Here is an 18,746-nt window from a genome sequence, read left to right on the forward strand (position 1 = left end):
TGGGCTAGATGGCCCACTGGTCTGACCCAGTATGGCTACTCTAGTACCTATGCTTGTGGTGAGTGACTGGACTCTGAACCATCCTTTTTAGAGAAAGATTTTTCGCGCCCTCCTCCCATGCAGTTTAGTGCCTCCGCTCTTACCAGAAGAAAGTGAGACTGTCCCGTGCGTACAAACACCTGACACATCCCGGCAACAACCTGTTTCCTCGTCGTTTAGGCGGGTGCGGGGGGAGGGACGAGAGTCAGTCACGTTACAGGACGCCCCAGGGACAGGTGGGAGGGCCTCGCGCTCTCCGGCCGCGGGTTCGGACTGGAGGGGATCAGAGAGTGGCAGCGCGCGCCTTAGACGTGTAGGGGAAGAGCGCGCGCCGGCTGCGCTCTCTCAGTGCATCCCGGACGGGAAGGGAAAGTGAGAGCGCGCCAGCCAGTGGAGATGCGAGGAGTTCCTCGGCGGAGCTCGCGCAACACTGAGCACGGCCACGTTATGTAAAAAAAAAAGAAAATGAGGGGCAGTGTGAGTTTTGACCGGCGTCCTTTTCTTTCCTAACTGTAAGGGTCGTTTTTGTCGTTTCTTTTTCACCTGTTTTGGTCTGACTCCATTGTCGCTGTTTCTTGAGAGAATGACAGCGAAGGACTGCAGGTAAATAAATCCCTGGCTTCCAGCGACTGGACAGAGGCAGTGCCGGCGGAAGTTACCAGGATCCCTGGCAAAGGCTGGACGGGGCGTACTGTGCTTTGGGGGTACAGAATAACTTATCTGAAAAAGCAGTGCAGATATGGTGAAGAACAGTTTATGAGGAGCCCTGAGCTACCAAAAGCCATGCCAGCTGCAGATCTGCATGTAATAGGTAAGAGCTGCCTATATTGCATAGTAGGTAATGCCAAGTCTGGCCCAACTGCCAGCCATAGAGCGTGGTTATGTCCCAGAGTTTGCACATCAGTCTTTCTGTCGCATTGGTTCTTTACTATCCTGCATGGATGAGCATAAATAAATCATAATGAAACCAGCATTTATCCCCCCCCCCCCCCCCCCCCCCCCCCCCCACACACACACACACACTTTTCCTTGTCTCCGTACCAAGCTGTCTAATACACAGCCACCGATGTGGTATTGTTCAGGCATCTAGGTTCTGCTAGCTCTGCAGAATGGTACCAGGCTGCATCAACCTGTTACTGCTGTCCCAGTTGGCTTCTGATAAATCACACCTTGCTGATGGTCTCCAATGCCTCTGCCTAGCTGGACTGCTAAGTGCTACTGATATTGCTATCACTAGCTTTACTAAGCCACCTTCCTCAACAGGAAGGGCTAGTTAAACCCCAGAAGAAAGTGAAAGAGAGAAGCCGATTGAACATAAACTTTGAGTCTGTCTCAACATCTTGTTTTGAACTTCTTCCCATGGCGCTTTTTTTTTTTAATGCTTGTCTGAACTATTCATGACTTTTCAAAAAAATTTTATGGCATAAGTAGCCTAGTGGTTAGTGCAGTGGACTTTGCTCCTGGGGAACTGAGTTCAATTCCCACTGCAGCTCCTTGTGACTCTGGGCAAGTCACTTAACCCTCCGTTGCCCCTGGTACAAAATAAGTACCTGAATACATGTAAACCACTTTGAATGTAGTTGCAAAAACCTCAGAAAGTATATCAAGTCCCATTCCTCTGCTTGCCAAGTTGTATTACCCTCTATTATTTCCACTCCCTCTTTTCTAAATTATATTCACTATCCCCTACTTATAGGATCTCTTTATTAATGCCAGGATTATCACAAGAACTAGCACATCTTAAAACACATTTATCAGGCATTAAATTATTATAAATATGGTACGGTCAACTGCTGTGTTATCTAAATGAGCTGATAACATGCAAAACTGTGTTAATAAGTTCGTTATAGTTCTGTTTCTCTTAACAATACCTCTACCTGTAGAATTGTAATTGAGTATTTGGTAATTCTTATGTTCTTATACTGGGTCAGACAAAAGGTCCATCAGACCCAGTAAGTTGTTATCAATCGTGACAATCCAGGGCAAAAGTAATCAGAAGGATCTCAAAAAACAAATAGATTCCATACTACTTATCTTAGAGGCAAGTGGTAGATTTTGAAGTCTACCTTAATGGTGACTTTTCTTCCAGTAACTTGTCCAATTCTTTTTTTTTTTTATAATAAGTTTATTAAATCATAACAATACACCACAGAAAATGCAACAGAACAAAACACACAATATGGTACAGAGTGCTGAGTTCTAACCCTAAAATTAGTCCTTATTGGATAGAAAAAGGTCTAAAGACTTCCATTTGCGGATAGCTGATTTGTGTCCAATTCTTTTTTTTTTAAACACAGCTACTCTTAACTGCATTAAAATCGCATGTTAGCATGTTGTTTCAACATATGCATTAGTATTGCTTTTTGAATTCACAATTTACATAACGCTTTATTTGTTTTTTTAACACTTTGATAAATAGACACCAGAGTCTTTTTCTTGTTTCTTCTCTCCAGTTCGTTATGCCCTTTACTTTCATGTGTTCTTTCATCAGCCAGTTTTATTTACTGTATCAGTTTCCACGTTTTTCCCTGTTTGTCTTCACCTCTAGCTCTTCTCTATTTCACTTATTGCAATCTCCACATCTTTTAGGTTTCTCTCTCTCTCCCCTCTTCACTCAATTCTCCTTCCTCTCTCCAGTACTCAACAACAGCTTTTCAAGTTCTTTTAAAGATTCTCAGTACTGGAACATTATTGGGCTCATTTTTGAAAGAGAAGGACACCCATCTTTTGACATAAATCGGAAGATGGGCGTCCTTCTCACAGGGTCGTCCAAATCGGTATAATCGAAAGCCGATTTTGGATGGACAGCCTCAGATGTCATACTCAGGTCCATCACAGCAGTATGCAGGTACCTGGAGCAGTTTTAGTGGGTGCTGTGCACTTCAGGCAGGCGGACCCAGGCCCATCCCCACCTACCTGTTACATTTGTGGAGGAAACAGCGAGCCCTCCAAAACCCACCACAAACTTTCTGTACCCACATCTAGGTGCCCCCCTTCACCCGTAAGGACTATGGTAGTGGTGTACTGTTGTGGGTAGTGGGTTTTGGGGGGCTCAGCACCCAAGGTAAGAGAGCAATGTACTGGGAACAATTTATGAAGTCCACTGCAGTGCCCCCTAGGGTGCCTGGTTGGTGTCCTGGCATGTCAGGGGGACCAGTGCACTACAAATGTTGGCTCCTCCCATGACCAAATGGCTTGCATTTGGTCGTTTCTGAGATGGACATCCTTGGTTTCGATTATCACCGAAAATCAGAAATGACTAAATCTAGGGACGACCATCTCTAAGGACGACCAAATTTCAGGATTTGGGCATCCCTGACCGTATTATTGAAATGAAAGATGGATGTCCATCTTGTTTTGAAAATACGGGCGCCCCTGGATGGGGACGTTTTGCGAGGACGTCCTCATCAAAACGTGGACATCCTTTTTGATTATACCGCTCCACATGAGCTCCAGGGAGATTGAATAACTTCAGAAACTGATTAAAAATGTCTGTCATGTTCAGTCTACCTCTAAATGGATTGTTTCCTTTAAGGCAGAGGTGTCAAATTGTAATTCCAGAGAGCCACAAACCAGATAGGTTTTCAGCATATGTCTAATGAATATGCATCATCACAAATCTTTTTATTACCTCCAGTGGCATACCAAGGGGGGGCGGTCCGCCCTGGGTGCACGCCGCTGGGGGGGTGCCGCGGCGCGCACCTGTCACCTGAGTCCGAGTTCGCTAACTTCTCTAACTTCGTTCGTTCGTTCGCTGCAGCTCCCTCTGCCCCGGAACAGGTTACTTCCTGTTCCGGGGCAGAGGGAGCTGCAGCGAACGAACGAAGTTAGCGAACTCGGACTCAGCCGACAGGTGCGCGCCGCGGCACCCCCTCCCAGCGGCGTGCACCCAGGGGGGGTGTCATTTCGGGGGGGGGGGGGAGGTGTTATTTCGTAGGGGGGGGTGCATCGGCGATCTGCCCCGGGTGTCATGCAGGCTAGGAATGCCACTGATTACCTCTCATATCAAATCTTCCAAAACTGTTTTAATATTAAAACCAATAAATACCCGACATCAATATTTAAATCACACCATTCATATTATCACTCACCATTTCCACATAAATTGTAATAACATTTTATCCTTGACAGAAACTATAAATGCTGGGAATGGGAAGTGCCACTGGACTGCTGGGGTAGACCGGCGGTACGTCCTTTTTACAGAGAGGTAAGCCTGCGTTGGGCTTACCTCAGCTTTGTAAAAGGGGCCCACGGACCCTTAACGCCTGACTAACCCTCATATTTAGCAGACTGTGAAAACTGAGACAGACAAGAAATTGTTTCTCAACAGAAGATTATCGTTTGTTGGTTCAGTCTCTGGTAGTTACTAATTTGGACTATTGTAATATCGTGTATAGCAGTTGTAAAAAAGAATCTTTTGCTAGCCAAACTCCAGACAGTTCAAAATACTTTTCTGATCCGTGTTTACAAAGCCGCAGCAGCCCGGCACTAATTCCTTTTTAGCCACTTTGTGAAAGGGGCCCTCCGTGTGTAATTTATTTTTATTTATTTATTTAATACATTTGTATCCCACACTTTCCCACTAAAAGCAGGTTCAATGCGGCTTACTTAGTATTAGGTTATACAGAATTTTGTTAGATAAGGTAAGAAATTAAATATAACATAGGAATAGCATGGATGGGTCGGTAGAGATAGGTGATAGGGGGGTAGTGAATAGAATGGATAGAATGGATGGGTTGGTAGGGATAGGTGATGTGGGGGGTGATGTGGGAGATATGGTCTGGGTCACTGTCATTGTCGTTGTTTCTTCGGTGTTCGTTAGGTAGATGGGTTCATAAGTTTAATCAGGGTCTTTAGGGTAGGCTTGCTGTAGGGTAGTGTAACATTTTGGAACACCCCTGATGCCCCTATGCCCCTCTCATGGCCATACTCCCTTTTGAGATATGCATTATGGGAGTTGGGTGCCCTGTCTTCTAGAATAGTTCTTAGCCAGATGTGTGCAAATTTTAATGGCCAATTTAATATCAATAATTGGCTAACACCCAATTATTGATGGTTCAGAGCTTGTTATTCAGATAATTTGTACACGCAAATCTGGGTGCCATATATAGAATCCAGGGGAAAGCTTTCAGAAGAAAGTGCATATTTTTGAAAGTCCAAATATATGTCTGGAAATGCAAGCACTGCCCTCAAACAATGCCTTTGCTGGCTGCAGGTAAAGAATCATTCTACCCATTGAAAAGGCTTTGAAAATAACCCTCTTTATATTTATGGGGGAACAAAAATGGAGAAGCAAGACCACAAAGAACTGTTTTTTTGTAGTTCTTTTTAACCGGGAGACTGATATTGCCTCCCAAAAGAACATAAGAACATAATCGTTGCCCTACTGGGACAGACTGAAGGTCCATCTAGCCCAGTATCGTGTTTCCAACAGTGGCCAATCCAGGTCACAAGTACCTGGCAAGATCCCAGAACAGTAAAACAGTTTTTGTGCCGCTTATCCCAGAAATAAACAGTGGAACAGTGGATTTTCCCAAGTCCATCTTAATAATGTCTTATGGACTTTTCTTTTAGGACACTATCCAAACTATTTTTAAACCCTGCTAAGCTAATTGCTTTTACCACAGTCTCTGGACCAAAGTGATTAACAAACATAAAGCTGTAGATGTTATCCACTTGACCTCACAGTGACTATTTTCACACTGAGACACAGCCCAATGACTCACTATAACTATCATCGGTCATTCAATTTTTAATGAATATTTTAGAAACCTTTTATGATATTTTAACTCTATACATAAAATGCTACTTAGCTTAATCAGCTGTTTTGATTCAATATTAACAGACCCACACCAACAGGGTCCATGTTTTGGGAACCTGCTTCAGGGTCTAGTCCTAGGAAATGATTTAAAAAAATATTTAAAAAAAACTGTTCTTATCCAACCTAAACTTAAACAAATCTCTGCAGCTCATTTTCTAAATGGTGACCAGACATTCAGATACCCACTATACATATGGGGACGTCATTCGACATCTCACTGAGGTACCACCCATTTATAGGGAAATACACACTGATCAAAGTAGGGACCTTCAGTCTATCTCCAAATTTAAACTACTTGGATGTATAGTGTTCAACTGATATATTCAATGCTGCTCCTTCATATTCCCTCCAACCCAACTTCTATTTTTATCTAAGATTCTCTACTTTCTTTTTTGTTTAATAGCTTTTATTGAAAAAAGATTCTCTACTTTAAATCAGAAATGGTATGAGCTTTTTCAACCCAATGAGTTACCACTGGTGCTATTAAAACTATATGTTTAATACGTGATTTATGCTCATTTAAATGGTCCTTAACAACTCTACTAGTGCAATTTATATATAATAAGTTACATAGACAGAAGATCGCGTAAATGACCTCTTTAGAGTCACAGGTGATCATAGAGCTCAAAAACAAAACCTGTTGGTACCTGTTTAATCTTCAAACTGGCCCCTCAATATTAGTTTTACACCACTGACATACCCCACATCCACATGTACTGTGACCCACTTCTCCCATGACTGGATTATAATCTATAAGTGAGAGTTTCTCCCACTGGTTTGCCCCTCTGATAAGCTATTAAAGGTTGATCCTTGAAGCAGATCTGTAAAGGTAATACTTCCCAATGTTTAAATAAAAGAGATATTACTGCATTAACATGAAGCGTGTATGGAAACAGTTCTATCAATCTAGAAAACTCAGATGTACTCTGGTAACACGGTAAAGATTCACGTTGTGCAAATTTGGTTCGAAGATAAGCCCGCTTGACTATAAATTTAGGATATCCACACTAAAAATTTAGAAGTCAATTTTGCAGCATTCAAATTCAACTTCAGTGGGACATATCCTGCCCATTCTCAAGTATTGACTTATGTCAGTTGATAAGGATGAAAACTTTCAAAGTGTGCAATATCTTTCCTAAATAAGGTGGTAGCTATACCAGCATCAGTTGTATATACTCGAACATCTAAAAAGTCAATAACATTCTTATTGAAAGTAATAGAGAACTGTAAATGGCTGGTCAAAGTAGTTATGCAAACCAGAAGTTCTCTGAATTCATGCTCTGAGCCTGACCACAGGAAAAATATATCATCCAAAAATCTTTTCCAGTAATGTATCTTCTGAAACAAAGTGGATGGATATATAAATTTTTCTTCAAAAGAAGCTACAAAGAAAGTGGCACCAGAGGGCGCCAACGGTGCCCCCATTGCCACTCCTTAGTATTGCTGATAAAATGTTCCTTGGAACCAAAAGTAATTTCTAGTAATGATTAAACGTGCCAATTCCATTAGAAATGAAGTAGGAACCCATTGATGCCCCTCTCGCTCTTGTCCAAAACATCATGTATAATCTCCAGTGCTTCTTGTTGAGGAATTTGAGTGTATAACGAGTTAACATCCAAAGTTACAAAAAGCATCTCCGGATTTAGATGAACCGTATCGATATCCCCCAGAAACTGAGTTCTGTCCTGAACATAAGAAGACACCTTGCAAGCAAATAGCTTTAATAAAATATCCACAAACTTGCTCAATGGCTCGAGTATAGTATCATTTAGTGATACAGTAGGATCTCCTGGTGGAGACTGTACATCCTTAGGAATTTTAGGCACAAAGTAAATCCTTGGCGTGTGAGGATATTGCATACCTAGATAGGACATCTCTTTAGTTGTCAATATATTCTGTGAAAAAGCTTGAAACACACAGATCTTTATTTCTTCCTGCAACTGTGTTACCGGATTACTTCCCAATTTATGATACAGTATCTCCACCCTGCCTACAATCAGTACTGCTTTTTCATATATCTACTTGCTTAATTTTCTATTATGTTATTCATGGTCTCTATGTAACACTACTGTCTGCTTTCTAATCTATTATCCACCTAGAATGATACATTGTAAGCCACATTGAACCTGTAAAAAGGTGGAAAAATGTGGGATACAAATGCAATAAATAAATAAATACACCTCCACATCTTGTAATTGACATTTATTTATTTTTGCACACACCTTTTTCAGTAGTAGCTCAAGGTGAGTTACATTCAAGTACTCTGGATATTTTTCTGTCCCCACTACTACTACTACTACTTAACATTTCTAAAGCGCTACTAGGGTTACGCAGCGCTGTACAATTTAACATGGAAGGACAGTCCCTGCTCAAGGAGCTTACAATCTAAAAGACAGGTGTACAATCTAGAGACAAGTGTAGAGTCAATCTGACAGGGCATACTGTCCCAGGAGGGCTCACAATCTAAGTTTGTACCTGAGGCAATGGAGGGTTAAGTGACTTGCCCAAGATCACAAGGAGCAGCAGTGGGATTTGAACTGGCCACCTCTGGATTGCAAGACCGGTGCTCTAACCAATAGGCCACTCCTCCACACATGAAGCTTCCTTGGTATAAGCACTGCCTTTTTCAGCAACCAAAATTATGACGTTCTTATTTTATTTTGCTGTATTTATATCCCACATTTTCTCACCTATTTGCAGGCTCAATATGTACAATTCTTTTCTTTTTTTTTTCGTCATATTCAACCAGTTGTGTCTAAAAGAAGGATCTTTCTCCAGTACTTCCGAGTCATGAAGAACCAAGTGTAGGTTGGATGAGAACAGTTTTTTTTTATATTCTTTTATGATTTCCTAGGACCACACCCCGAAGCAGGTTTCCGAAACATGGACCACGTCAGTGTGGATCCATTAATAATCAATCAAAACAGCTGATTATGAAAGTGCAAAACCCCTAAGAAAGAAACTACACTGGCTCCCTCTTAAAGAACGGACCACGTTCAAGATCTGCACGATTGTTCATAAAATCATTTACGGAGATGCCCCGACTTACATGCTAAACCTTGTGGATCTACCACCCAGAAATGCTAAAAGATCTTCCCGGACCTTTCTTAACCTACACTTCCCCAGCTGCCAAGGATTAAAATACAAACTAACACACGCGACCACCTTTTCCTATTTGAGTACGCAGCTGTGGAATACACTTCCAACTCAATTGAAAACGATCAATGAATTAAGTAACGTCTGCAAATCTCTGAAAACCTCTCTCTTTAACAAGGCCTACCATGAAAACCCGTAACTAACTAATCCACAACATTTATCCACCTTTACCAGATTGTATCTTTATATAACTACCTGACCAATTCCTCTTGTTTTCCTTGATTTCTTTGTAACACCAATTGTATTCTTTACCCTGGTATGGCGAAACCATATCAGGTCTTTGTAAGCCGCATTGAGCCTGCAAATAGGTGGGAAAATGTGGGATACAAGTGCAATAAATAAATAAAGTAGTGTTTTATTTATAAAGAGTTAAAATATTATAAAAAGTTTCTAAACTATTTATTAAAAATTGAATGACCGATGACGACTACAGTGAGTCACTGGGCTGTGTCCCAGTGTGAAAAGAGTCACCGCTGAGGTCAAGTGGATAACATCTACTGCTTTATGTTTGTTAATCAGTTTGGTGCAGGGGTTTTTTTTTCGGTCTTTGAATTTATTGCCCCCCACCGTGGAATTATATAGACTATTCTAATTGATTTACCACAATCTCTGGCAACGAATTCCAGAGTTTAATTACATATCCTCTGCAAACAAAGAATAAGCAATGTAAATCATGTATTAAATACATGAGTTTCAAATGTTTTATTTTTTTTTTCCTGTAGTAAACATCTTTTCATATCCATCTTGCATAAAGGGAAAGGGAAATGGGACTTGATATACTGCCTTTCTGAGGTTTTTCCAACTACAGTACATTCAAAGTGGTTTACATATATTCAGGTACTTATTTTGTACCAGGGGCAATGGAAGGTTAAGTGAGCTGCAGTGGGAATCAAACTCAGTTCCCCAGGATACGTGCAGGACGTCAGACTCACAGAAACAGAAGCCTGCGCGGCCGTGTTGCTGATCTGCAAGGGCAGGCTTCTACATGGAATGTTGCTAGTGGAATAGCAACATTAGCATTCCATGTAGAATCTCAAATAGTAGCAACAGAATCTCAATAGTAGCAACATTCCATCTAGAACCTCAAATAGGGAAAGGGAAATGGGACTTGATATACAGCCTTTCTGAGGTTTTTTTGCAACTACATTCAAAGTGGTTTACATATATTCAGGTACTTATTTTGTACCAGGGGCAATGGAGGGTTAAGTGACTTGCCCAGAGTCAGAAGGAGCTGCAGTGGGAATTAAACTCAGTTCCCCAAGATCAAAGGCCACTGCACTAACCACTAGGCTACTCCTCCACTCCTTTGCTACATGTGATATTCTGGGAAACTTGGAATAAAAGGGAAATCCCTCCTATCCAAGAATCAGATACCTATCTTATAATGCTTTGCATGGGTTTTTTGCATTTCATTTTTTTTAACACTGTACATGAACCGTTACAGAGTGAGAAGTGAAAAATATACAAAATGTATAACTAAACAAAGCACACTGGGAGCAGTCAAGGGAGTGCCAAACATGGTTAGACAGGACTTTCAATAAATTAGAAGAGCTAGACTGAGGTTTCAGAATCCTTCTTCCAAAATGTCTACTGCCTTTGCATGGTTTGAAACTGAGGAGCAGTAAGTTTGTATCTGGCCCCTGTGTAATCTAAGAATACAGTAAAGGAGGGTAACATCACGTGGAGGGGCATAATCGAATGGCGCCGTCCATCTATATGGCCGGCGCTGCAAACAGCAGTCCCGAACCGTATTATCAAAAAAAATAGCCAGCCATCTTTCGTTTCGATAATACGGTTCGGGCTGGCCAAATGTCAGAGATCGCCAGGTTTGAGATGGCCGGCATCGGTTTTCGCCGATAATGGAAACCGAGGCCAGCCATCTCAAACCCGGCCAAATCCAAGGCATTTGGTCATGGGAGGGGCCAGCATTTGTATTGCACTGGTCCCCCTGACATGCCAGGACACCAACCGGGCACCCTAGGGGGCACTGCAGTGGAAATCAAAAATTGCTCCCAGGTACATACCTCCTTTACCTTGGGTGCTGGGCCCCCCAAATCCCCCCCAAAACCCACTCCCCACAACTGTACACCACTACCATAGCCCTTAGGGATGAAGGGGGGCACCTACATGTGTGTACAGTGGGTTTTTTTTTGGGGGGGGGGGGTTTGGAGGGCTCCCATTTACCACCACAAGTGTAACAGGTAGGGGGGGATAGACCTAGGTCCACCTGCCTGAAGTGCACTGTACCCACTAAAAACTGCTCCAGGGACCTGCATACTGCTGTCATGGAGCTAGTTATAACATTTCAGGCTGGCATAAAGGCTGGCAAAAAATTATTTTTAATTTTTTTTTGGGTGGTAGGGGGTTGGTGACCACTGGGGGAGTAAGGGGAGGTCATCCCCGATTCCCTCCGGTGGCCATCTGCTCAGTTGGGGCACTTTTTTGAGACTTGGTCCTAAAAATAAATGGACCAAGTGAAGCCGGCGAAATGCTCCTCAGAGCAGGCCTTCTTTTTTCCATTATCGGCCGAAGCCGGCCATCGTAACCACGCCCCCGTCCCGCCTTCCATACCTGCCGAAACGCCCCCTTGAACTTTGGCTGGCCCTGCGACGGAAAGAAGTTGAAACCGGCGAAAATCGGCTTTCGATTATACCAATTTCGCCGGCTTCAGGAGATGGCTGACCATCTCCCGATTTGTGTCGGAAGATGGCCGGTCTTCTCGTTCGAAAATAAGCTGGATAGTAACATAGTAAATGACGGCAGAAAAAAAAACCTGTACAGTCCATCCAGTCTGACCAACAAGATAAACTCATTTTACATTGTATGTGATACTTTATATGTATACCCGAGTTTGATTTGTCCTTGCCTTTCTCAGGGCACAGACCATAGAAGTCTGCCCAGTACTGTTCTGAAGCTAACGTTGAAGCCCCTTAAAATTTACACTCCAGCCCATCCCTATCTATTCAGTCACGATCAGGGCGTAGACTGTAGAAGTCTGCCCAGCTCCCATTGAGGTTTGGAGGTCTCCGTGGCACTCACTTCTCCAGACTACCTGCTTCTCTTACGGTGGTGGAGCCTTACTTTACAGCCATCCCACTGACTTTTGCTCTGTGCTCCTCCTGCTTCGTAATAGAACGCATAAATATGTTTGTGGAACCTATGAGTACAGACAAATGGAAATGCATCTAAAAATGTACACGTTATTCTCCAACAAAACATTACAAGTATGAGGGGGGAAAAAAACCCCTTTGTTCATTGAGTGAAAAAATATTTCCTCCTATTTGTTTTAAAAGTATTTCCATGTAACTTCCTCGAGTGTCCCCTAGTCTTTGTACTTTTGGAACGAGTAAAAAATCGATTTACTTCTACTCGTTCAAACCCCACGGAATCAAAGTCTAACGTTCAAAAATCCAGTGCTGCTCCTTCTGCCATAGCCAGCGGCAAATATTCCCACGGCGATTACCCATAGGTGTTTGAACTTTGCTTTAGAATGGAAAGCATTTCTATAGCCTGATTGGTGGATTGGTTTGATGACATCATGACACATTTTTAGTGGGAAAGCTCGGGGTACAAATGTAATAAATAAATAAATACATTTTTTTTAAATGTTGGCGTTCTGACTTGAGTTCCCAGTGACTGCCAGATGAGTATTTTGGTTTTTATACTTGATTGCTGCTGCTATTGTTGAACTGTTGCTGGTGACCTTTTGTGGTTTATTATATTGCCCTTTGGAAGTAACATGAAATATTGACCTATTGTAATCCTGAAAAGTTTTTGTTCACATATTTTTGGTGGTGAAGTTTTTTTTCTCTGATCTATAATTAATGGTGAGCGTGCCTATTTGGACTATCTTTAGTTGCTGTGGCATGGTCCCTTGCTGACTTTTTCTCCATTTCTTTTGAAAGTTTAACGATTTCAGCATCACAGTACATGAGCGTGGAGTATTCAGTAGTTTGGTAATCGAAATCACCCATTCTTATAGCGTTGCCCAATTTACCAGCTTTCCTAATCTCTGTAAACATTTCTTCATCCGTCTGTTTGTTCTGTCCTGGCGGACGGTAGTACAGCCCTACAAGAATACTCCTTCCCTTTGCACATAGAATTTCTGTCCATAATGATTCCACGCTGCTATCTGCTTCTTGTGGAACGTTTATTTTATTTGACTCAATTCCCTCTTTCACATATAACGCAACCTCCACCCCCTTCAATTTGATCCTTTCTATCATTGCGATACAATTTGTACCCTGTTAACACAGTGTCCCATTGATTGTCCTCTTTCCACCAAGTCTCTGAGATGCCTATTATATCTACCTTATCATTTAGTGCTATAAACTCTTAACTCTCCCATCTTCTTTTTTAGGCTTCTAGCATTTGTATACAGGCACTTCAAATTGTGTTTTTTTTCCCTTTGATCTACAAGCTGCTTAGAAGTTGACGGAGATAATGTGCATCCTTTATCCTGCTCTCTCATTAAGCACACCTGGCTTGCTTTCAGCATTGTTGAAACCTCTCTGTACTGGGATTCCCTAAACATCCTGTTTCAATAGTATCCTTCAAGGATACTCCACACTGAACCATGCGTTCCTGGGCGACTGTGGGCTTTCCCCCCCATTCTAGTTTAAAAGCTGCTCTATCTTCTTTTTAAAAGTTAGTGCCAGCAGCCTGGGTCCATCCTGGTTAAGGTGGAGCCCATCCTTTCAGAACAGTCTCCCCCTTTCCCAGAACGTTGCCCAGTTCATAACAAATCTAAATCCCTCATCCCTGCACCATCGTCTCAACCACACATTCAGACTTCGGAGCTCTGCCTACCTTTTGGTTCCTGCACGTGGAACTGGGAGCATTTCTGAAAATGCTACCCTTGATGATCTGGACTTTAGCTTTCTGCCTAAGAGCCTAAATTTGGTTTCCAGAACCTCCCTCTCACATTTTCCTATGTGACTGGTACCCACATGTACCAACATAGCCAGCTTCTCCCCAGCACTATCTAAGATCCTGTCTAGGTGACACATGAGGTCCGCCACCTTTGTACCAGGCAGGCAAGTGACCAGTTGATCCTCACGTCCACCAGCCACCCAGCTATCTACATTCCTAATAATCAAATCACCAACTACAATATCTGTCCTAACCTTGCCTGCCTGGGCAGAAGTTCTTGGAGACATATCCTCAGTGTGAGAGGATAGTGTATCCCCTGGTGGACAGGTCCTGGCTACAGGAGTACTTCCTACTTCACCAGGGTGCTTCTCTCCTTCTAGGACACATCCCTTCTCCAAGGCAGCACAAGGGATGCCAGACTGGAAGTGGGACTTCTCTACAATATCCCTGTAGGTCTTCTCTATGTACCTCTCTTTCTTCCTTGGCTCCTCCAAATCTGCTACTCTAGTCTCAAGAGAAAGGACCCATTCTCTGAGAGCTAGGAGCTCTTTGCATTGGGCACACTCACATAACCTCTCATCAACTGGGAGATAATCATACATGTGACACTCAATGCAAAAGACTGAATAGCACCCCTCTCGCTGCTGGAGTGCTGTCTCCATCTTATTATTTTTGAGTGTTTTAAATTATTGGTATATTTTGTGATTGTTTTCTTCTTAGAAAGTAATGAATTGTAATTAAAACTCTGTTAGAGTACTCCTCCCTTGTTATCCTAATTAGAATAACTGACTATAAATGAAGAGTTGTGCTACGGGTGGGTAGGAATCAGAGAGGGGGTGGGGGGTGGGAATAAAGACTAAACTAGGCCCTGCTGTGCCTTCTAGAGGCTGTTAATGTTGTAGGCTGTGGCAGAAAGTTCAAGTTTTAAAGTTTTAAAACTATAGGGAGAAGGTTTTTATACTATGGAAACTAAACTGTGCTGCAGAACTAAAGTTAAATCTCTAAACTGGAGTTTCCTGTGACTATCAGCTCTGTATTATTTATTAACTAAAGGTATCATCTTATTTTCTTTTCTATATTTTATGTTATTCCATTTCTATTAACTAAAGTTAAAACTAAAGTTAAAACTCTGTACTTGGGGTTTCCTGTGACTATCAGCTCTGCTCTACACTGATGCTATGGTAAACTGTAGCATAGTCCCTTAACTGCTAGCCTATGAAACTGTAATAGAGACTTTAAATTGTTATTATTATATATTATATATATCGAATAGAGTGGAAGCGTGAACAGATCGGAGAGCACTCTATTCGATCAGTCAGACACCACGGCACCCTGAGGAAGGATACGAAACTGAGGCCTAGTCGGGCCGTGGAAGGTGTCAAGTTGACTGTAAATTGGATAAGATAAGTGCCTTTCCCCGTACTAGAAATAGACGGGTTTGTTATTTTTGTTTAAATAGGTGAACAAATTAATAATTAGAAAATAACAAAAAAGAAGGAGGTTTTTTTACCTGTGATGATTTGAAGGACCTCCCAATAGTTGGTGATACCAACACTAGGAGTGTGCCTTTACAATTTGAGGTTTTTTCCTCCTATTACTTAAAAAATTTTCAGGACTGGTTAGGATATCTTTGTTGGATGTGATGTGAACTTGGATTATATACGATATCCCATTAAGCTCTTTATGATATTATATGGACATTTGATGCCTAGAACATCCACCCAAAGGAGGTGGTAGAGCAAAAACGGTGACCAAATTCATAAAAGTGTGGGATGAACATAGAGGATATCTAATTAGAAAATGAATGGTATCAAAAAAACTTAAATGGCTGCATGTGTGTGAATGTGTCGAGTGTCACTTAGATGACAACTCCGGCTGTGAAGCACTAAGGCCAATGCTGGGCAGACTTGTATGGTCTGTGTCCCGTATATTGCAATTCAGTCTAGGATGGGCTAGAACGTGAGGACAGTGCCGGGCAAACTTTTACACTCTGTGTCCCACAAATGAGAAGACAGATTCAGAAAGGCTAGAATGGGCTTTGACGGCAAGTCCAGTAGTTGGAACCTAAGGACAGGACAGGGCAGGGCGATTTCTACGGTCTATGTTGCAGAAATACCAAACAAAGACCATGATCAAGTATTTTATATCACATTCATTGTAGGTCTAATCATGAATTGATAATGACGGTTGGGCAGACTGCAAGGACTGTCCAGGTCTTTGCCTTCATTTACTATGCTACTTGGGACTGACATCTCTATGGACTGCAACGGAATTTACGCGGGATGCAAAGAACAACTCACTAAGAAACTCCAGACCGCTCGAAACACAGCAGCCAGGTTGATATTTAGTAAATCACGATTCGAAAGTGCCAAACCCCTCCGAGAAAAACTGCACTGGCTTCCAATCAAAGAACGTATTACCTTCAAAATCTGCACCCTAGTCCACAAAATTATCCACGGCCAAGTCCCAGAATACATGACAGACCTCATAGACCTACCAGTCAGAAACATAACCAGATCATCTCGAACATACCTAAACTTTCACTACCCAAACTGCAAAGGACTTAAATACAAAGCAACCTATGCATCCAGCTTCTCCTATATAAGCACAAAACTATGGCACGCATTGCCAAAAGCTGTGACAACAATCTACGACCACCTTAACTTCAGGAAATCACTAAAAACCAACCTGTTCAAAAAGGCATACCCCTTCGACCCAACATAAATACGTACACTCTGCAACACAGCAATACCAAAGCTCGTAATGGATACCATATAACCTTTCCTCTCCTCGATCCCCACTATACCTGAAACACAGGTACCTTGATTCGACCACAATATCACCTTCTATTTGTTTCTTTACCAAATTTGGCGAATGCCATTACGGTACTATGTAAGCCACATTGAGCCTGCAAATAGGTGGGGAAATGTGGGATACAAATGTAACAAATAAATAATTGGTTAATATTGTTCTGTTTTTCTCTTATACCACTGTCTGGTTTTCTTGTGTCCAGCTTTTTCTTGGTTGGGATGGGATTTATCATAACCTCTCTAAACTTATGGGTGTCCTGCTGTAAAAGTTTGTAAACTTGCAATCCCTGCAATACTCTAAAGAGATTCCCCTTAGATTTCATTATGTGTTTTTTTTAATTTGGGGCACATCCATTCCCTCCTGTTTCTTTGATCTTCCAGTCAAAACCAGTTATGGAGACTGTCACCATAAGTACTCGGAACTACCTGTTTGATACCTCCTCTTAATTTACCTATTTCGGTAACTGCTGCTGTGTGAGGCACACTATCAATCATGGGCTCCAAATCTGTCCACTAGATGTCACTGTCATGTAATGACTTAGAATCCCAACCTCACCACAGTGGCTTTGAATGCTGCCTCTTAAAAATATACAGCTCTGACTGGTATTGTACATAGAAGACTTGACCCAGCAGTGTAAGGCACTGCCCACTGGCTAGCCCCAGAATTTCTAATTTAAGGCATTGTTCACCAAATATTGGCAATTTGTTACTCTACTAATGTATCACTGTTTATTAAGGGACTCCCCCCATTTTCTATTTCTGTTGATGGCTCTCTCATTCTCCCTGTCTCCTCAGCTCGAAACCTTGGGGTCATCTTTGACTCTTCTCTCTCCTTCTCTGCCCATATCCAGCAGATCGCCAAGACCTGTTGTTTCTTTCTTTACAACAGGGGCGTATCTGGACTCCGGCGGTAGGGGGGGGCCAGAGCCAGAGGGAGGGGGCACATTTTAGCGCCCCCCCCGCCGCCGCCGCCGAGCCCCCACCGCCACCAATAACTTAGTCTCTCCACCCCCCTCCCGCCGCCAACCCTCCCCCGCTGCCGTTCTTACTTTTGCTGGCGGGGGACCCCAACCCCCGCCAGCCGCGGTCTGCTTCCACCTGCCGCTGCCTTCAAAACTTCTTCTTCAGCCGGCGGGGGACCCCAAACCCCCGCCAGCCGCCCCGCGCTGTTTAAAATTCATCTTCGGCCTCCGTGGCCGTGCTGCTGGGATAGGCGGCGCTGTTGAAATCCACTTCGGAGTCTGACGTCGTTGTACGTTGTACGTGCTGCGACGTCAGACTCCGAAGTGGATTTCAACAGCGCCGCCTATCCCAGCAGCACGGCCACGGAGGCCGAAGATGAATTTTAAACAGCGCGGGGCGGCTGGCGGGGGTTTGGGGTCCCCCGCCGGCTGAAGAAGAAGTTTTGAAGGCAGCGGCAGGTGGAAGCAGACCTCGGCTGGCGGGGGTTGGGGTCCCCCGCCAGCAAAAGTAAGAACGGCAGCGGGGGAGGGTTGATGGCGGTAGGGGGGGCCAGGGCAAAATCTGCGGGGGCCCAGGCCCCTGAGGCCCCACGCAGATACGCCCCTGCTTTACAACATCCGTAAAATCCGCCCCTTTCTTTCCGAGCACTCTACCAAAACCCTCATCCACACCCTTGTCACCTCTCGTTTAGACTACTGCAATCTGCTTCTTGTTGGCCTCCCACTTAGTCACCTCTCCCCTCTCCAATCGGTTCAAAACTCTGCTGCCCCTCTCGTCTTCCGCCAGGGTCGCTTTACTCATACTACCCCTCTCCTCAAGTCGCTTCACTGGCTCCCTATCCGTTTTCGCATCCTGTTCAAACTTCTTCTACTAACCTATAAATGTACTCACTCTGCTGCTCCCCAGTATCTCTCCACACTTGTCTTTCCCTACACCCCTTCCCGTGCACTCCGCTCCATGGATAAATCCTTCTTATCTGTTCCCTTCTCCACTACTGCCAACACCAGACTTCACGCCTTCTGTCTCGCTGCACCCTACGCCTGGAATAAACTTCCTGAGCCCCTACGTCTTGCCCCATCCTTGGC

At 43.2% G+C, this 18,746-nt stretch overlaps 1 protein-coding gene across 1 annotated transcript in view; it reads left to right on the forward strand.

The window, feature by feature from the left end:
- Positions 1-297: 297 nt before the first annotated feature.
- Positions 298-18,746, forward strand: part of TC2N (tandem C2 domains, nuclear) — a 101,089-nt gene continuing 82,640 nt past the window's right edge. Inside the window, exon 1 of the mRNA XM_030213828.1 lies at positions 298-850. The gene's annotated coding sequence lies outside the window, so the exon portion shown is untranslated. The remainder of the gene's footprint in view (positions 851-18,746) is intronic.

This window comes from Microcaecilia unicolor, chromosome 9 (genome assembly GCF_901765095.1).
Source record: "Microcaecilia unicolor chromosome 9, aMicUni1.1, whole genome shotgun sequence".
NCBI classification, from domain to species: domain Eukaryota; kingdom Metazoa; phylum Chordata; class Amphibia; order Gymnophiona; family Siphonopidae; genus Microcaecilia; species Microcaecilia unicolor.